Below are 21,810 nucleotides of genomic sequence, written 5' to 3' on the forward strand. Positions count from 1 at the left end.
CATTCCAGGGAACTGCGCCTGCCCAGGCACATAGATGTTGTTTTTCCCCAGAGAAATTCCTCTTATCAAGGAGATAAGATATGGCTGTGACACATTGATACCATGGGATGCTATCATTATTTGAGGAGGGCTTTCCAAAAAGCATTGCTGGGCATGTTGGCAGCAAGGGTTTCTTGCATTTGCCATGAGGGAGTCCATGGCTATAAGTAGCTTTGACTATAAGGTCAGTGAGAGACATCCCAACATATGACTAATAGTTAACTACAATAGTTTCATTGGCAAGAGCAAAACAGAGGGGACTGTCTGGATTATAGGTTTTATTGTCTACTATGGAGAAAGAAATGGGCAGAGTAGGTATGGAAATGCTGGTATCCCAGGGTACAGTTACCTCCTGGATGAATAATTCAGGATCAATAAGGTTGGAATTATTAGAGAAGAGCTTGGGTAAAGCCCTTCCCAATTAGAAACAGCCAGCACCCAATTAGCTGATGGGAGGCTTCACTGTTAGCAGTGAGCATCACACATAATAGGACCAACATCATAGGCACAGGGATGGGCTTGCCACCAGGCAAAGGAGCCAATCTGGTGGCTTGGTCAACAAGACCTTTAATATCACGCCAGGTTATGTTATGTGAGGTCCATTTACATTGCCAAGTCCTTTGCTCTCAAGGTTTTTCCTCCAGAGTTAGTTCCTTCATCTTGGTTGGTGGTTCTGGGTGTCCAGGCCTTGATGTTCTGGCAACACCCAGATGGAGTGAGGCTTCTGTTAACATATGTAAACCCTCCACCCATGATTAGGAGGAGCCTTGGACCATCCCATGCATTTATTATGGAATCATTCCATGTGACAATAGGTAGATAGCAGGGCCCCATGGTATCAATCGAGGAAAGGGCCATGGAGCAAGCTCAGGGACTGCAACACATGACCTCACACCCAGGGCTGTGCCTACAGAGTAAGCAGCCTGCCACTCACATGCCTAGCATGAGGTGAGTGGCCTGCCACTCAGACATCCTTAACATATGCCATGTGTGCTGTACTCCATGCACCTGTCCCCACAGTAAGCAACATAGCAAGAACATTTATCAAAATAAAATGCTGAAAAAGGGCTGAGGATGTGGTTTATTGGTTTAGGTTCTCTGGTTCAATCACCAGTACCAAAAAACAAATTATTTCCTTGGGTTGTAATAGCACATTTTCTTCATTCATCTGTGAACAGACAGCTAGGTGATTTCATAACTTGGTTGCCGTGAGTTGTGCTGTGATAAACATGGGTGTGCATGTATCTCTACAGTATGCTGACTTTAATTCTTTCAGATAAATACCAAAAATGTGGTAACTAGACCAAATGATAGTTCTCTTTTTAGGTTTTTGAGGAACTTTCATGATGATTTCCATGGTAGCTTTACTAATTTGCATTTTCACTAATACTGAGTATGAGGTTTTGTTTTTTTGTCCACATCCTCACCAATATTTATTGTTGATATTCCTTTTTTTAGAAGGAAGAGAAGAGGTTTAGTTAGCACAAGAGTAGGGGATTCAAGTGCATAGCACTGGCATCAGCTCACTTCTCAGAGCATCACATCATGGGGGTAGGAAATGCAGGATCACAAAGTGACCACAGTATTTGCATCTTGATGGTTGCCATTCTGACTGGGTTAAGATGAAATCACAATGTGGATTGGATATGCATTTTTCTGCTGGTTAAGAATGATGAACACCTTTTCTTAGATTTTTTTGCTCCTTGTCCTTTTTAGAAAAATTTTAGTGGGACATATCTTTAATAGAACTTTATAGTTATACGTAGTAGTTGGGTTCATCTTGACAAAGTCATGCATGCATGGATTTCAATTTCAATTCATGATCTCCTTCTTTATCCTCCCCTTTTCCCTCCCATCCTGATTCTCCTCCCTTGTTCTCCTTTCACTGTTCTCTATCCTCTTTTGAGAAGTACCTTCTCAACTCATTTACCCATTTATCAAATGGGTTATTTTCTTTCATTTTATTCTAATTTGATGTATATGACAGCAGAATGCATTTCATATACATATTCAATTCACAGTACACACACAGAGCACAATTTTTCATATCTCTGGTTTTACAAAATTAGAGTTACACCATTCATGTCTTCATACATGTACTTAGGGTAATGATGTCCATCTTGTTTCACAATCTTTCCTACCTGCCATGCCCCCTCCCTTCCCCTGCCACCCCTTTGCCCTATCTAGTGTTCATCTTTAGTCTCTAAAGTATATCTCCCTCACCCTCTCCCTTTCTACTTCCTAATAAAAAAATGTTTCTCTCTGGGAGTTTTATGTGTCGCCCTCTGGTGGCTGTGCACCTGTTGCTGAGGGCAGTTTTGTATTGGGCAGTCACTGTGCCGGGTTAGCGACTGCTAGGGATTGGGGGGAATTATAAACTATGGGTACCTGACTATCCAGTGTTCCAAAATGGTAGCTGCCCCAACTAAAGATGGTGATGGAGCTGACCCAAGATGGAGGCAGCTGCTTTCAGCAATGAGGTGTCAGTTCGGGTTGGGGGAGCCAGGCAATGGCATTGTGTGATGTGTTCAAAGGTGAGCTCTCTGGCGTGCAGTGTTATGACTGTTGGCTGTCTTCAGAGCCTGTGCGATGTCCCCAGGTGCAGGCAGGGTACTGTGCATGTAGGGGCCTATGGCAATAGCTGCCCAGTTCCAAGATGGAGGTGACCCGGGAGCCCCATGTTGATGGATGGGAATCCACATGGGAGTGGTAGATGGAGTTCCTGCAGATGGGTAGAGGCTGAATGTCCTGAATGGGAGTGACGTCTGGGAATTCTGCACCAGTTCTGATGCTGGTGGTCCCACTAATGTACCAGGGAGACGTGCAGTTTGAGTAGCCAGGAGTCAGGAGTCCTGCTCTCATGCTGAGTCCCAGAGCCCTGCACAAGCACGGGGCCTTGATTCCTGTGTGGGAACAGCTGTGGAGGGGGGCCTCTATCACTCTCAGAGAAACAATATTACCACTAGTTGAGACCCAGGTCATGGAGCAACATGCCTCCCTCTGACCCACCATTCTGCCTCCCTCTGACCCACCATTCTGAATCCCTCTCAGTGGTTAACTTATTACATAACTGCATAAAATGTTACTTATGCTTACACTTTATTTCACTCCCATTTATTTTATGCCTTATATCTTCTTTTTAAATTAATGCATATTCTAAATCTACCTTGCTCTCTCTGGAATGAGCTCAGTGCACAAGAGTTAAAATTCTGAGTCAGTAGGTATCTAAAGTGGCAGCCTTTCCCCTTCTCTTTTTATGTGTTATCTTCTTACCTACTGCAACAGTGTCTGCCTCTGGTTGCTAATAGGAAATAAAAATCAGGAATAGAAAGATTTGGTGTCCTCAGAAGGGGCCTGTCCTTGGGGTGATCCACAAAAGGATAATCTGCCCCTTTGTCCACACATTTCTCTTCTTCGGCAAAATATTGCCCATGATTTATATCCTGGGTGGCTAAATTTTTCTCAATGTCTTTCACTGTTAACTGACAAGCTTCTCATTCTCTGGAGTGTTCCCTATTGTGAGCAGTGACCTTTCTCCAAGGGTGTACCATTCAGACTCACAGGGTGCTATGTTTGGATGTGTTGCATTCCCTGAAATCCCCTGTGTATTAGACACTGCAGCAGGTTCTGAGGGGAATGACTCAGTTATGGAGCTGCAACCAAATATGGATCAATCCACCTGATGGATTTTAGTTTTAATGAGCCATGGGTGGCGCCCTAGACATGCGGGGATTACTGGGGGAAGCAGGTCATTGGGGGCATGTCCTTCAAGGTTGCATATTGTCCGTGGATTCTGGTGTTCACTTGCTCTGCTGCATGCTCCTCCCACCACGACAAATTACTCTCTTTCCTGGTTCTGGCTGCCATGACCTGAGGTGCTCTCCAACATGCACCCTCCTTTCAGGACAGAAGAGCAATAGTGGTCTGAACTACATCTTTTAAGTTCTTTATTTTGTTACAATTCAAGTTAAGAGGAAAGATTCTTAGCATGTCAGTGGTTTTCAGTACATTGCCCATGGGAGATTTATAATCTTTAATTACTTTTTTGGACATCTTAAAGAGAGAGGGCTCAAATTGCTCTTTCCCCCTTCTCCTTGTGCATCACCTTGGATGGCAGCCATGGATGGGATGGGAGATGGAGATCAACAGCATCAAGAAAGCAGCAGAGAAGGGTCTGCCAGCACATGTAGTGTGGACATTTAGGGGGTGTCATGGAGGACTCTCCTTGGGAAAGGGACCATGTGAGGTCATGAAGGAAGAGAATGAATTACTATTCTCACAAATGCCACTTACCACATGCTGGACACTGTGGACAGGCTCATATACCTGTATACTGACCCTCTACTGCTTTGACTCTCACAAGAGCACTCAGCAATGGACACTCAGCACCTCATGGAAGTACACACCCTCCAGCAGAGGTCCTTCCTCAAATCACATTCGCACTCCAGTGTGCTGCTAAAGAGCCAATTCCACAGGGTCTGGTGTTCCAGATTCCATTGGTAGGATGATTGTGCAGCTGGGGTCAAGGCTAGGAACTGGTATTCCAGTGTGCATCCTTGGGGTTGGGACAGAAGTAGCACTGTAATGTGGAGAGGGTTATAAACTCTCTGAAAAAGCCACAGAGAGCTGCACAAAGCAGGGCATAAGACAGCCATCAGGCCAGAGAGCTGTGCAACATGGTACAGCCACTGGGGACAGCCAGGGAGTGAATCCTGAGCAGTCAGAAGCCATGCCCCAGGGACTTTGCCCCTAACCTTTGAACCCCCCTTCCTCTCTCCACTGTGTTGTCAATGGGAGAGTTAGTCCTACTGATGAGCCATAAGGACCATGCCAACAGAGCATTGGAAATTGCACCTGGAGAGGCACAAGAAATTAGGGATTTATCAGCAAAACAGTTTTCTAGAGAAAGAAACTCTGGGCAGTGTCTCATTGTGAGTTCCTGCAGAACTCAGATACCAACATTGTGAAAGATTTCACAGATGTCTGTGGGTGTGTGTGTGTATGTCACTAGATCACAGTGGAGGGACAGCAACAAGGGAACTCATGGCCCAAAATAGCTTATTGCATTGATGTACCTGTTGCCTACGGGAGTGTTCACATCTGTTTCTGGGAATACTGAGGCATCAGGAAGTTTAAAACATCCATGATACAATAGGAGAGCTTTATTTTCTGGTAAAACTTGGATTTATTATCTAACATCCTTTCACTTCAACCTAATGGTCTCCCTATAGCATTTCTTGCATGACATTTCTACAGGGAGTGAATTGCTCAGTTTTTTTTTCTGGAAATATCTTCATTTCTCATTCATGTTGGAAGGACTGTTTTTTCTCTTAGGTAGAGAATTCTTGGTACCATTTTTTTTCAACACTGTACATGCATCATCTTACTACCTCTGGTTCCCATCATTAAGAACTTGATAAACACCTTAGGGGGAACCCTGTATGTGGTGAACAGACCTCTCTTTCTGCTTTAGTGTTGTCTCTTTTACTTTAGCTTTGGCAGATTGGTTTACAATGTGCCTCAGCGTGGATCTGCTCAAGTCGATGGAACGTGGAGATTGTTCAACCTCTTGGATTAGTACTTTCATATATTAGATGACATTTAAGAAAGTGAAGTGCATTTCACTTTAAAATAAGGTTTTGCACCTTCTCTTTTCATTCTTCTCTTTTGGAATTCTCATATGTGTGTCAGTGTAATTTTCTGGTATCCTGAATGAATTTTTTTTTTAAATTCCTGTTTCCCATTCTGAACTGCAAAGTGAACATTGTCAATGGTTTCTCTTCCACATTTTGGGATTTTTCAACTGCTTGTTCAAGTCTTGTGAAATCTATAATGAAATTCAGAGTTAATTGAGCCTTACCAACTCCCAATTTTCTATTTGGTTCCTTTTTATATTTTCCCCTTGTTGATGTTCTCAATTTGCTGATCATTTTACAGATTTCCTTTTCTACTTTGACTATATGTCCTGATGAGAAGGAGGCAGGAGAAATGAGCTAGGGAAGGACTTGAGATGGGGGAGGCAAGAGGATGGAGCAACAGGAGGACAGGAAACAAGGGGAAGCAGCTCAGGGACCCCCTGCATGTGGAGAGCAGGGAACAGAGCCTAGTAATAAAACAGACCTCATGACCTTGGGTGGATGCTCAGTGAGAGAAAATTTGGACTTCTGATGTTCAGAACCATAATAGAAAAACTGCTGTTGTTTTAGACACTAGTTTGCAGTCAGTTCTCACAGAAACACAAGAATACTTACATAATGTGATTATAGTGTGGGTAGTTATTGAAGGGGCTTGAATAATGTTTCATTTCTTAATTGAGCTGTGCATTGTTATAAGCAAGATGATCACTTCAGACTGGTAGATGAAATGCCATCATGAACTTGGGGGTTTCTGTGGAACAGGGAAGATGAGCCACAGACTCACAGTCAAATGCATGTCCCACTAACTTGACCCCACCACTCCCCCCACAATTCGGGAGTCTCAAGAGCCACATGACCCTCCCCTCCCCCAATGTCATGGTTCTTGAAATGCCAGTGACCTTGTGGTCAGAAAGGGAAGATCAACAAACAGTTGGTGACACATGAGAGCTCAGGGGAGAGCTCAGGCCCTCAAGTCCCCTCCCTCCACCTTGCTCAGGGCTCTGGGCCTCAGGGGCAGGTGTCTCACAGTGTGGAGGTGCAGGCCAGGGGAGGCTCAGTGTGAGGACACGCCCTGTGCTGAGCTCAAGGCCACTCTGTGGGCACTCAGTCAGTGACAGGCTTTGCTGATACCAAGTGATAAACCAAGGGGATCCCCCTGGATGAGCAGTGACCACCCTGTGTCTCCCCCAGGAGCGGCTGCACAGGAGCTGCAGGTGATCCAGCCTGAGAAGTCAGTGTCTGTCGCTGCTGGAGAGTCGGCCACTCTGCACTGCACTATGACCTCCTGGCTCCCTGTGGGGCCCATCCAGTGGTTTAAGGGGACAGGGCCAGGCCGGGAGTTGATCTACAACTTCAAAGAAGGCCACTTCCCCCGAGTCACAAATGTCTCAGATGCAACAAAGAGGGACAACAGGGACTTTTCCATCCGCATCAGTAATGTCACCCCAGCAGACGCCGGCACCTACTACTGTGTGAAGTTCCAGAAATCGACCCCTGTTGATAAGGAGGTTAAGTCTGGAGCAGGCACCGAGTTGTCTGTGCGAGGTGAGTGCAGCTGCCTCCTCCTCCCTGGGGTGGGACAGGGGGTCAGGGGTCACGCCCTCCATCCTGGGGGCCACAGCTGAAAAGCAGGAGCAGCACTGGGTGCTCATGTCATGACCTGCGGTCACCTCTTCTGCAGGTCAGGGAGACAGAGGCCTGAGGGGGCCATGCTGTTTGGTCCAGGCTCCATGGCTGATAAATGGGGGGCATCTTCACCCCTCTCCTGCCTGCTCCACAGCCCTGACCTTTTCCATCTGGCCTGTCCTGTGGCTCCCCAGATGAGGGCTCTGAGGGTTTGAGGACTTGCCTCACCTCTGTTGGCCCCCAAATTTTGCCTTGGTGCCAGTGGGGGGGGTGAGGTTCTTTGCCTCACCTCTGTTGGCCCCCAAATTTGGCCTTGGTGCCAGTGGGGGGTGATGTTCTTTGACTCACCTCTGTTGGCCCCCAAATTTTAGACCATCACAAGCAGAAGGGAGGAGGATGAAAAATGCCACAACACCAAGCCAAATGACGGTTCCTTTTGGAAAAATTGTACCACCGATGACACCATCAGCAAAGGTACCCCAGCCCTACCACAATTCGCTGCACCAATAGATAGTTAACAATGCATACAAGTGATACATAGTCCAGGCAAGTTCTGCAAGCAGTTAAAAGCAGAGGAATCTATTAATATGTCCATTTCCTCTCAAAGTAAATCGACTCCTTGATTGAGCATCACTTGTTGAGTTATTATTCATTGATGCATCAGTTTATACAGTTTACTGTGATAGCCATTAAAGAAACTATAGTTTGGTTTTATCTTTGTCTTCACCAGCACTGGGATGAAGATAGGAATTCTGGCAATGATGGCCAAAAAAAAAAAATTATGTAACATTCCAGCAGGCACTAAAAGAAAGCAATCTTCTAAACAACTTACATTATACTGAACAGAATTATTAAATATACTGAAAAGGAAAGGTGAAAGTAAACAAACAGATCTGTTAACCTCCATTTTGTTCACATATTAAAACAATCCTCAACAGCTGTTTACCAATTTAAATTAAACCATTTAAATCACGTGAATAAAAATATATATTTGGATTCATTTTTTCATGAGCGCTCCTCATATATGATATATGGACATACACACATACAGACATACAACAAAAAACACAAGTGTGCACACATAATATAATACATACAACACATAACATAATAGTAAAGGCCTTGTAGCTTTTCACAGGTGAAATCTCCATTGCAATGTTTAAGAACTCCACAGTCAAAAAATAGAACTGATCAGAAAAACATTAACCTAGGTCTCTATGAGCTCAAAAAATAAAATAGAACTTCATAATGAGAGAAAAGGCAATAATAAAATAAATATTGAAAAAAGCATCCTGGTTACCACCTGGGTTTGACTCTTCTTTTGATATCTCATCCTTTTTCCTGTAACTTGCATAATGGGTCTGAAGGTATTCCCACAAGCAAGACCAAGGTTTTTTACATTTGAAATAGGCTTTAATGGTGTTCATTATTCATTAGCCTCCAGATGTGGAAGAACCACTGCTGCAGATGTAAGGATATCAGCTGTTATGGATTTGAGCCAAGTCATCTTCTTTTTGTTCTGTAGAAATCGCTTTAGCTAGTCTCTCTGGAATCCAAATCGGCTGCTGTTCTACCTATGGAAACACACAAACAGACCCCCAACTCCAGACAATCACTGGGTCAGGATCTTTCCATTGTCCTGTTAGAATATCCTTCCAAAGTACCTTTGGTTTATGTACATTTTTTGGACACATGTGCCTTTCCACAGCACTAAGCCCTGATGAATCCAAATTTTAAAAGTTTAGAGTAAAAAGGATTATTTTAAGTTTATCTTTGGGGGATATATACCCCTTCCCAATTCCCTCTTTTTGCTTTAATAAGTACATTTTAATAGTTTGATGAACTCTTTCAACTATGCCTTGTCCCTGTGGATTGTATGGGATTCCTGTTATATGAGAATGCCAAATGATGAGCAAAATTGTTTAAAAGAGGTAGAAGTATAGCCAGGACCATTATCTGTTTTTAACTGTTTTGGAACACCCACAGTGGCAAAATTTTGTAAGCAATGACCTATAATATCTATAGTTTTTCCTCTGGCATGAAGGGAGCTCATCAAAAATCTGGAAGAAGTATCAACTGTAACATGCAAACATTTTAATTTTCCAAATTCTGGCAAGTGTGTGATGTCCATCTGCCAAATATGGTTAGGTATCAGTCCTCTAGGATTTATTCCAAGATTAACATGTGGTAAAAAGGTTACACAATTTTGACATTGTTTTATTATTTGTCTAGCTTGTTCCTTAGTTATTTTAAAATGCTTTTGTAAAGTATTAGCATTGACATGGAACCTTTTATGAAAATTTGTAGCTTCTTCTAGTGTAGATAAAATAAGTATGTCTTTTGTAGTTTTATCTGCTAAATCATTGCCCAAACTAAGAGCTCCAGGCAATCCTGTATGTGCCCTGATATGTCCTATAAAGAATGGATCTTTTCTGTCCCAGATTAGATTTGTATAGTGGAAAACAATGAGAAAACAGTAGAGGAAGGGAAAATCCTACCAGCATCTTCAAGGGATACTATAGCACTAACTATATACTGACTATCAGAAAACAAATTAAATACAGAATCTTTAAACATCACAAAAGCTTCTAATACTGCATTAAGCTCTACCTTTTGAGCTGATTGTTTGGGTACTAAAAAAGGAAAAGTTTGATCAGGGGTAACTACTGCTGCTGTACCATTATTTGTCCCATTAGTGAATATATTTGGAGCATTCATAATAGGTGATTTTCTTGTCATTTTTGAAAAACTACAGGATACGAAGACCAAAAAGACAGCAAAGGATTAGATGGTAAGTGATTATCAAATGAAACATTAGATTTGCACATAATTATTGCCCAAGTATTTAACTCATTAGCTAACTCATCAATTTGATCCATAGTATATGGAGTAATAATTTTATTGGGAGAAATTCCAAACACTCCCTTTGCTGCTTTTATTCCTTTGAGTATTAATTGTCCTACAGCCTCAGAATACCTAGTCAGAATAGTGTTAGGAGAATAAGATAAATGTATCCATAATAATGGACCTTCTTACCAAAATACTCCTGTAGGAATACTTTTTGTTGGTAGTACAATAAATAATAAAGGCAAACTTATACCAATTCTATCCAAATGCATATTTTCCATATATGTTTCAATGATTTTGAATGTCTTTCTTGCTTCAGGCACTAACATGCGGGGTGAAATTGGATCTGATGGACCTTTTAGGACATCAAATAAAGGTCCCAACTCTCCTGTTGGAATACCTAGATAAGGCCTTATCCAATTTATGTCTCCTAATAACTTTTGAAAGTCGTTAAGTGATTTGAGTTGATCTTCTCGTATTTGAATTTTTGGTGGACAGACCATGGTTGAGGATAATAGAACTCCTAAATAATTAATTGGAAAATTTAATTGTACTTTATCTATTTCTATCTCTAGATTATAATTTTTTAATAAGTTTGTAAGTGTGGCATAATATTCTAGCAATGTGTTTTTATCTTTGTGTGCTAACAACACATCATCCATATAGTGAAATATTTGTAGTTCAGGATTTTTATTTTTAAGTGGCTGGATTGCTTTGTTAACATAAATTTGACACATAGTTGGGCTGTTAGCCATCCCTTGAGGGAATACTTTCCATTCAAATCTCTGATTGGGACCTTTATGATTCAGTGCAGGGACAGTAAATGCAAAACGTGGACTATCCTCAGGATGAATTGGAATTGACAAAAAAACAATCTTTAGTATCTATAGCTAAAACATACCAGGTTTTTGGCAAAGCAGACAATTGGGGAATCCCCGATTCAGCAGGTCCCGTAATAACCATCTCATTATTAATGGCTCTTAAATCTTGCAATAATCTCCATTTACCAGATTTCTTTTTGATGACAACAAAAATGGGAGTATTATGGGGAGATATGGAAGGTTGTATATGTCCCTCCGCTAATTGTTGTTTGACCAGATCATAGGCTGCTTGTATCTTTTCTTTAGTCAGGGGCCACCGAGGAACCCACACTGGTCTTTCTGATTTCCAAGTAATTTTTATTGTCTCAGTGACCCCTCCTGAAAACACAATACATGTCTATCTATTTTTTGATCTTCTTGTATTGGCACCACTATACTTTGTCCTTTTTCTCCTAATATTTTTTCCTTTCCTAAAATCTTGTCTAGCCGTAATAGTGGGCGCATTTGGATTGATGTTATTTGTTAATGTCAAACCTAATTGATCTAGTACATCTTGTCCCCATAAATTTATAGGAAGATGATCCAATACATATGGCTATATAATTCCTTCACATCCTTCAGGATCCTTCCAATTTAATACCATTGCACTTCTATGGGGATTAGTCGCCACTCCTAGGCCTTGAAGAGTTTGAGTGGCTTGTTGTAATGGCCAATGTTTTGGCCATTCTTGATGAGAGATGATGCTAAGGTCTGCGCCTGTATCCAGTAGCCCATTAAATTCATGTCCTTGAATATTTAGTTTTAGCATCGGGCGAGAATCTAAATTTAAAGAAAGCATAGCCCAATCTACACCTGTGGAGCCTAATCCCCTGGAACCTCTTTCTACAGTACGACTAGAAAATTTATCATGTAGGCTTGGTATTATTAGTAACTGTGCTATTCTATCTCCTGGTGAAATTGCTGATATACCCTTTGGAGAACTGGCTATAATTTTTATTTCACCTTCATAATCAGGATCAATTACCCCAGGACTTACCATAAGTCCTTTTAGAGTAGAAGAACTGCATCCCAATAATAAGCCTATTGTTCCTTAGGGGAGAGGTCCTTTTACCCCTGTGGGAATGATTTCAACTCCCATCTCTGGAGTTAGTACTGCTCTGGCGGAGGCGCAAATGTCCAACCCTGGGCTCCCTCTGGTTTTTCTGATGAGAGATCTGATGGATAATGTGTCCTAGGCACTACCCTGATGGTGTTGCTGGGTTCCTCCAGTGCTCTGTATATTTGTGGTCATGGGCCCCGGAGCATTGGGCCCTCCTGTCCGTTTTTTGGCAATGGAGCCCGATGCCTTTCTCCATGATATCATGGGTAAACCCCTGGTCCTTGTCTGTTTTTTGATAACAGAGTACCCTCTATGGTGGTTTGAGAATGGCATTCATTAGCACAATGTTTCCCTCCATGGCATCATGGGCAAATACCCAGTATTCTACCCCTTTGATTCCTAGTTTTGTTAAACCCTCCTCCTATGGGGAAATTCCTTTTAAAATGTCCTGTTTGCTCACAATTGTAGCATGTTTTTGGCCTGGCATCTAAAGCCTGTTGTACTGCAGCAGCCAAGACTTGCCCTTGTTCATTAATGTCTCTACATAATTTAATATATGTGTTTAAATCTTCATGTTTCCATGGTCTAATGACCTCTCTGCACCAACAATTTGCTTGCTCATATCCAGTTGTTTTATTAATGGCATTGCTTGTTCTGTATCCCCAAAAAACTCTGGTAACTGTTTGAATAAGCCTATCTACAAAGGTTCATTAGGTCCCTGTATTACCTTAGATAACTGACCTTGCAAATCTCCATGTCCTTGTAAAGTCTTCCATGCCCTAACTGCATCTGCAGCAATTTGTGAGTATATAGCAGATCATATCTAATTTGTTGCTGCTGATCCTCATAAGGTCCTTTTCCTAACAACATATCTAAATTTCTCTGAGGATAACCAGCTGCTGCATTTTGCCTACCTGTCTCCATACAAAGTTCCTCATTAGCAACCTTCCATAGCAGGTATTGTCCTCCATTTAGCACAGCTTTACACATACTAGTCCAATGTGCTGGCGTCATGTCCAGGTTGGTAATGGATTCAACCATGCTTACAGTGAAGGGTGCTTGGGGACCATAGGTTGTTACAGCCTCCTTTAACTGCTTCACTGTTTTGAAATCTAAAGCACAGTGAATTCGCTGCCCGCCTGCCTGCTCAAGTACAGGGCATGCTAATCTTTGAGGTCCTGTCTCAGGATCCCATCTATAAACTATGGGGGTTAGGGGCCCCCCAGCATATGTTGACTCTATAGGTGGAGCTGTTGGTTGGACACTTACACCCTCTGGTGATATAAAGGTGTTAGTAGCAGCCTCCTGTTGTAACTTTTTCCCTCCTGATGGCCCTTCTTCCTTTAAATTTTCTTCCTTTGTCTGACTAGCTCAAGAGACCTTCTCTTTTGCTTGATCTAACATGTTTTCTACCATATTCTGGACCTCTAACAATTTACTTAACCCTCTTTCAGTTTGTTTTTTACTAATTTCTAATCTACTATAAAGATAGCGCAACCCAACAAGATAACACAAAACAAAACCAAAACAGAATGAAACAAAAACAGAACAAAAAATCGTTGTATCAATTTTCCTATTTTCTTGAAATGTATTTTCGTGGTCTATCTCTATCTCTTCCTCAGGGCCAAACCACTTCAAACCTTGAGCCAACCATTTTCCCAGTTTGCCTGAGAAAGTTCTAGGGACAGGCAGCTTGAAACAAAAACAAAACAAATCAAAACAAGAACACATTGTTTTTTGAAATGGTCACCCATTATCTCGCCTTCCCTCAGGGGCAAGCAATTTCACTTACCCCCAAGCTTCAGGCATTCCCCACACAGGCCACGAAATGCTGCAGTCTGGCTGGGCACAAATCATGAGCCACTCAAGCAGGAACAAATTTTATTTCTGAACTCACGTGAACTCCACCTACGCGGCCCTTCCAGGCACACCACACACCAACCGGAACTCCTTCCACCGGAACTCCACCCACCAACGCAAACTCCCCAGGAATCCCCACAAGAACTCCAAAGTAGTGGGCACCCAAGGTGGACAGTAGGGGTCTATATAAAATTGAATACACAGCTTAACATAACCATCAATCTCAATGGCTCGCTGGCATCACCTCTCAACCACTCCCTTCTGGCAAGATGCCATGCGTCATCCCGACTCTGTGGCCCTCAACAGGTTGTCAAAGATTCCAGGTCAGGCCTGTAGGAAACAGTTGTTACAGAGACAAGTCAGTAAGTTCTTCGGAGCCCAGGTTGGTAGCAGTGTCCTAATACTGTGAAGAAGGCTGTGACTTCAGTTCTGGAGTAGCACCTGGGTGGATACTCCTCACTGACTGGACAGCTGTGCTCTCCTAGAGGCATGACACTAGGGCCACCACACGGGTAAGCTCAGAACCCAGGCAGCTTCATGAGGAGGGTTAAGAAATGAAGTCTTGTTGTGCTTATGGGTGACAGAGCAGATGGTTAGCAACACCTGAGGATGTTCCCCAGCACTGCAAATAATAATAATATAACAACAGTAACAGCCACCACACCAAAAATTTCTAGGAAGGTTCTTCAAAGTGTCACATGCTTGTGCTCAGATGGGGTCTCCTGATCACCTAACTGGTTTGTCAATGCTTCTTTGCATCCAGACCCTCTCCCCGCATGGTGTTAGGTCCTGCGACCAAGGCCACATCTGGGCAAATGGTGAGCATCACCTGGGAGTCCCACAGCTCCTCTCCCAACGACATCACTCTCAAGTGGTTCAAAAATGGGAATGAGCTCTCGCACACCCAGACCAGCATGGATCCCACAGAAGAAAGTGTGTCCTACAGTATGTCCAGCATAGTCCAGATGACATTTACTCTCAGGGATGTCCATTCTCAAGTCATATGCAAGGTGGCCCATGTCATCCTGCAGAGGAGCCCTCCTCTTTGTGGGACTGCCAACCTGTCTGACACCATTTGAGGAACAGGACCTTGCTCACTGCCCCAGCCCACACTGCTGCTCCCCAGGGGCCTTTGCTCCAGGACCTCAGTGACCTGGGCTCTAATTCCCAGCAGTGCTGCCACCTGTGGTGCTAGTGTGGACTCCTGCCCTATGTCCAGCATGAGCTGGTGGCTTCATTTCATTGACCAGAAGCAACTAGAACTGCTGAGCTCCTAACAGTGGAGCTTCAAGGTGCAGGGTCGTTTCATCTGTTGTGCTCACTTCCTGCAGGCCAGGAGTTGGGCCTGTCAACTTCACTCACTTTGCCCTCAGGGGAGCTGCTAGTCATTTGGCACCTGTGGGTGGCCTGCCCTCTGGTTAGTGATTTACTCCTGTGCAAACCCTCAGTGTCTGAGCCCCTGCTTCACACCTGACACTGTCCCGAGGGAGGCCCTTGCCCTGCTGGGAGGAGCTCAGATGTTTGTGCCATAAGGTCACAGCTTCTCCCTCTGCTGTTTCAGTTCTTCCCACCATGGAGGTCACTCCACAGCCCACCATGACAGGGAACCAGGTGAAGTCACTTCTGCTCCCAGAGCCTACAGCTGACCTGGGTGGAGAATGGTGACATGTCCAGGAGAGAAACAGTCTTGACCCTCTGAGAGAACAAGGACAGGACCATCAACCTGATGAGCTGGCTGCTGGTCAATGCCTCTGTGCACAGGGAGGACATGATCTTCACCTGTCAGGTGGGGCATGACGAGAAACCAACCACCACCAGAAACTGCACCCTGCAGGTCTCTGCTGGCCCCAGAGAGCAGGGCCTGGACAATATCCCTGCTGAGGCCTCTCCCAGATGATCTAATGCTTTTATACTTTACCTTGATGTTGTCTGTGTTGTGAGAGCAGTGACCCCTCCTTCCCCCAGGGCACACAGAGCCTGGGAACACAGAGCAGTGTCTTAGTCAGCTCCCCACACCCACACTCTGAGGGTCTCCTCTGTGGGGTGGGGCACACATCTCATGGGGCCTTCAAACAGGGACACTAAGGAGGAAGGCAGGATGGGGGATGGGCCGTTGTGGCACTGACCACTTGCTTTCTTCATCTGATACTTGTCATGTCTTCTTGGCCCTCTCCATCCTCCTCTATTTCCACCCATCTTGGAGGTCACTCAAAAATTCACAGTGACATACAACCAAGTGACTATCACCTGCAAGGCAAAGAAGTTCTACCTCCTGAGCTTGCATGTGACCTGAGTGTGAATGGAAATGTGTCCAGGACAGAAACCTCAGTCATCACAGATAACAAGGATTGGAACTGTAACCACTGAGCTGGCTCCTGGTGAACGCATGTGCCCAGAGTGGGGACATTAAATATTTAAAAAGCCTAGGGATGTGGTTCATTGGTTAAGTACCTCTAGTATGAAAAAGAAAAAGATGTCTCCCTGGTGGGGTCTCCACTCCAGCTGGCAGGATCTTTTTTTGGGGTGGGAGGTACCAGGGATTGAACTCAGGGGCATTCAGACACTGAGCCACATTCCCTCCCTATTTTGTATTTTACTTAGAGACAGGATCTTGCTGACTTTCTCAGGGCCTTGCTTTTGCTGAGGCTGGCATAGACTTGTGATCCTTCTGCCTCGGCCTCCCAAGTCACTGATTATGGGCATGAGCCATCTCACCCAACTGACTGGGTCTTTTATATCCTGTATCTTTTTAAAATACTGCCAAAGTTTAAAATACTGCCAATTCCTATTCATTATAGAATAATTCTCAAGTCTATAAATATATATTAGAACCTTACATTCACCTGCAATCCCCCCTCCTCATTCCAAGAGTCTCCACTATCAAGAGCTTGGTCCAAATCTCCATGGATCTTCTGAAATACACAGATATTTAAAAAGAAATGCAGGGAGGCAACAATCCTGTCCTAATGTCCTGCTTCTCATCTCTGCACCTAACAATTGCTCTGTTCTCATTACTCAGGGCCTCCCCTTCCTCCTTACCATGTTGACCTCTGCCCAGCTTCCATTCCAGATGAGAATTTTCCATACACATCTTTATCCTCACCCAGCAGACTGGCACCTGCTAGGGAAAATCTGAAAAAGACTCCCTGAGGATGTGGAGACTGTTTGGACCAGGCCCCTAGGTGACCTTGAGTGGACTCCACAGATCTTTTCCTTCTGATTTGTGATAGCAGACCAATAGTGATGAGGACCCTTAAAGCATGCTCACAACATGGAAATTTCATATCCTTCATTTTTGCTTCAACTACCTGTGTGTTAGGAGTTTACAGTAGGGAAACCAGAATGGCCCTGGAGAGTAATGGAATCACTGTTGATGACCTCCTGCCCTGACCACTGGTGACTTTTTTCACGACTCAATGCAAAACTAAGGTCCCTGGGGACAGGACCAACACCAGCCTATAATGAAAATTTTTGATAATTAAAGAAATGTCCCTCTCCCATGAACATTGTCTTAAACACCAGAGTCATCTGGAGACTCCATTCTGTGACCCAATGTGAGTTATTTCCCTGTGTAACCACAGGAGTGGGTCTGGACTCCACAAGACTCAATTTCCAGGTTGTTTTCAGCATGCCTACCATGTGCCTCATGGGCTAGGTCAACACTGAACCACTGATTTGTCCCTGTGCCTTCTTGTAGGAAGTGTAATGATAGGAAGTGAATAGCAATTTCCTTGATAGTAGGAGATGCATGGAAGCTGCTGAATCTCATTGACCAGGAATGCACACCATGCCAGTGAAGTCCACAGCTAGAATGGTCAAAAGATGAAGGACATTTGTCTGCAAATCCAATGGCCTTATCCCAGTTAATAAAATTAATAATAATTATCTCTAATCATTAAAAAGGATTGCAGTATGTATTCAAATTTTTCAAAATTCTTTTTATATCTCTTTTCTCTGCACCAATTTTTTTTTCATTCGTCATTAAGGGCATGGTAAAAATTTCTTAGGATACCATCTGGGCATCAAGAAGTCTTTCCCCAAATTTAGGGTTATTGCCATGCCAAATTTCAATTTGAGTATATTGGGGTACGTGGTACTTTTCAAAGCATTTTGGTCCATTTTATCTAAGGGGTCAACTTTATTTATACCTGAGATTTTCTCCTTCTATCTCCTTATTATCTATCTAATGTCTGCAAGATCTGTAGCAACCACCCTGTTCAATCTAGATGTTAGTAGTGTGTCCTTTCCATTTCTCTCTCTCTCTCTCTCTCTCTCTCTCTCTCTCTCTCTCTTTCTGTCATTAGTTTTGCAAGACATTTTCAATTTCATTGATCTTTCAAAGGGACTGTGTTTCCATGATGTTCTGTATAGTTCTCTGTATTCTATTTTATTGGATTTTTCCTAATTATTTCCTTTATTCTGCTTGCATAGGGTATATTTTCTTCATGTTGTTGTTACTTCAATGGTAGAACATTTCAGTTATTGATCTGAGACTCTCCCAGTTTCCTCTGACACACCTGGACACCAGCATGAAAACAGCATCTGAGGGCCAGCCCATTAGAAGTGTGGCCTGATGCCTTCCAGATCCTTTCTGTAACATGGGACCATAGCATTTCTCCTTTCTCAGATGGAATGAGCATTAAATGATGCACAGGAAGCTTTTTTGTTGGAATGGAACATGGAAGATGGCACTGGATGTCTCTGGAGCAGAATTAATTGGTAGCCATCCTGCTGTGACTGTGATCACCAACCAAGAAGTCCACTGAAGGTCTTTGAGTGCTTCCATCTATATGGCCCTAACCTTCATATGTAGCATCTACAACTTCCCCGTTAGGGAAAGTCCTTGAGCCTGGAGAATGCAATCTCCTCTGTAGCTCTTCTAGTTTTGGAATTATGTCTAGGAATGTAACCTCTGCTTCAGCTGCCCTCTGGTTCCAGGAGACAAAAAATCTACAAGAATACCAAGTCCCTTGGATCTCACACTTGGCCTTTACTTTCTGATGACTCATGCTTAGTTTCTCATTATCTTTCTCCCATGAACTGATGCCAAGAAACAGCCTTTAAATGCCAGAGTCTTATAACAACAATTTCCCAATTTATGTTCAAGTACCAGATGCCAAGAAAACCAGTTCACTTTTGCAAAGTGTGAACAACAGCACCTCCACCAGAGGCCAGTGCTTGCTCAGGTGCCACCGACCACCAGATCTGGCGTCTATGTGATCAGCCAGCTGAAGAGTCCCAGGTTCAGATTCACATGGTAGAGCCTGTTTTCCAGACCTCTCCTGGAACTGGGTTTCCATAGGAAGTGCCCTCTGTGATGGACATAGGGGATTGGGGGGCTTTCTGAAATGTTCTCAGGATCAACATCAGGGTCCTTCCCACCTGAGACAGAAGAAGCAACAACTCAGCTGCCCCCACAGACAGTCAGAGGAAGGTGGAGCTGTTTTAAGTGGAGGAAAGGGGCAGGGCCTTCCACTCCCTGCTCAGCCAGGCCCTGATGCTGGTGCCTTCTAGAGGGAGGAGGGGGCAGGCAGTGCAGCTCTCCTCCACTGAGGGGGTGTCCCAGAGCAGCACTCAGCTGAGAACCATGGCCCCCAGCAGGGCAGCCACCCTACAGGTTGAGGAGTCCACTCCTTCTTAAGGACTTGGCAGCATTTGTTTATTATTAAAAATGTTTCCATCTTTGTTAGCATCATTTTAAAAGAAAAAAATGGCTATTTAAAAGAAAAAAAATTACTCCACAGGTCTGCTTGCCAGGATCTGGCTTTGTGTGTCCAACAGAAAGATTTTAGGTGACATAGAACTGAAGGGATGGTCTGCTATTTGGAGACTGTGGCCCCTCCCATGTATGAGAAACATTTTCTTGACCCACAAAAGTAATTTTCAGCCAGCAATTTTGTTAGTTTATCCTACACCTCCTGAGCAGGCTCCCAAGGTCCCCAAAGGTCCACTGAGCTATGCACAGTACCAAGTGGGCAGCCTTGCTCTCCTCTCTTCCCATGGAGCAGCCCTCACCCCATATGAATGCCCCATTGAAAATTGTTCTCATGGCCCAGAGATACTGGACCATTCCCTTGGTCCAAGGAACATGGTCTCAGGAATCACCATATAGGGTTTGGATTTCTCTAGGATGTGACTCTCCTGAAACTCAATTTGTGACCTCAATTTCCTTATCAAGAGGTGATGATAATCCCTCTGCACAGGAGACTGAGAATCAAGTAGGTAACCAGTATAGCTTGGTGGGAAATGTGCACCAAGCTCACATTTCCACCTTCCCTCAGGGGGTCACCCTGGGACCTAAGGCTGGGTGAGTGGGAATGAGAAAACTCTGACTGGACTTCTGCCTCTGGCTTGACCAGGACATTAGTACAGGGTGTGTGCACTAAAGCTTCACAACTTGGGGGGCCTTGGTAGCTTCACCTGGGGCACATGCAGGCACCTGAGAATGGACAACTAGGAGTCCCTCTAATAGCCCCTCTTGTCCCTTGATTTTCAGGAGCAATGAAGTCTACTCTTTCTTCATACCTCATAGCCCTATTTATTGGCCCTAAAATCCTATTGGCAGTCAGTGTCTCTGCCATCTACATCCACAGGAAGCAGAAGTCCTGACTGTAAGTACCCAGGAGAAAAGGTGGACCACAGCCTGCAGAAGGGGAAGGGCCAGGGGGAATGTCAGCCCACCTGTGCACAGCTGCAGAGTCAGTGGGTCTAGAAAACCAAGCACACATCCCTCAGCACCCTCAGGATCTCAGGCAACTCCTGTGGGGTCCCAGCTCCCAGGAAGTATGAGGGGTGTGAAGGAGATGAGGAGGTCAAGAGTTGGCAATGGGTGTCCACTGAGTCCTGAGGCTCCAGAGATGATGAGCTGAGGGAATGCAATGAGGGGCAGCAGATTAAGTATGTCTTTTGGATAGCACCTCTAGTTTAGACCAATAGTCCAATGCTACGCATCCATGGACAGGAAGGTTCTACCATATGGAGCAATGTTGGGAAGTTCTAGGTGGGCTGCTCTCAGGGCTGCTCCCCTTGTGACTCTTAGTGTGACCAACCCGCAGGGAATCAGGACACAGGAGAGGCTGACAGGTGTGCTCTTGGGCTGCTGGTTCACTCAAGATAGGCATCTAACAAGGGTCAACCAGGACCTCATAGCTCTAAGGAGACTCTCATGAATGGTGAACAGATAACTGAATGTGGACATATTTCCCACAGATCCTTCATCACTCCCTGCTACCTGGAACCCTCAGTCTCTGCCACCTTCTTCCTGCTCCATGGTGCTCAGCCTGAGAGAAAGGAGCTACTGAGAAGCCTCCATAGATGCTGCTCCAAATGCCTTCTCCCAGAACAGTCACCAGCCCACAGGCTCCTGATGCTCCTCTGTCAGCCCTCGAGGTCCCATGGCTGAGTCTGCAGACCTGCCTCTGTGTAGCATCTCATGACACCCCCTCAGAATGTGACAAGCAAGCCCCACCTGAACATGTCACAATGGCTATCCTCCATTGCCTTGGGATTGGCCATCAAGTACCCCAAGTCCTTGCTCTCAAGAGTCATTCTGTCTTCTTTTTCTTATCTACCCCTCCTCCACAGCCCTGTTGAGTTTCTCAAAGGAAACTCAAATGGTTTAATACAAATAGTTATTCTCCTTTCTCTTTACCTAAGTGTCCTATGCCTCAAACACAGAAAGAAAAAAAAAACCAAATGCCCCATAACCTGAGATATTTTCTCTCCTTAGCAGTTATGAACATCTTGTTGTCCTGGATACAGACAGTCATCACTCTCCATGGAAGGGCAGGATTGTAAAAATGACCATGCAAACTGAAACTCTGGGAATCTCCATAGCAGTCATTAAAAATAACTATCATTCTTCAACCTTTACAGTGTTTCT

The 21,810-nt window shown here is 44.2% G+C and overlaps 1 pseudogene; it reads left to right on the plus strand.

Annotated features, from left to right (window-relative positions):
* The first annotated feature begins 196 nt into the window (after window positions 1–196).
* Window positions 197–21,345, plus strand: LOC113176914 (signal-regulatory protein beta-1-like; annotated as a pseudogene).
* Window positions 21,346–21,810: the final 465 nt, after the last annotated feature.

Source organism: Urocitellus parryii, chromosome 6 (genome assembly GCF_045843805.1).
Source record: "Urocitellus parryii isolate mUroPar1 chromosome 6, mUroPar1.hap1, whole genome shotgun sequence".
Lineage (NCBI taxonomy): Eukaryota > Metazoa > Chordata > Mammalia > Rodentia > Sciuridae > Urocitellus > Urocitellus parryii.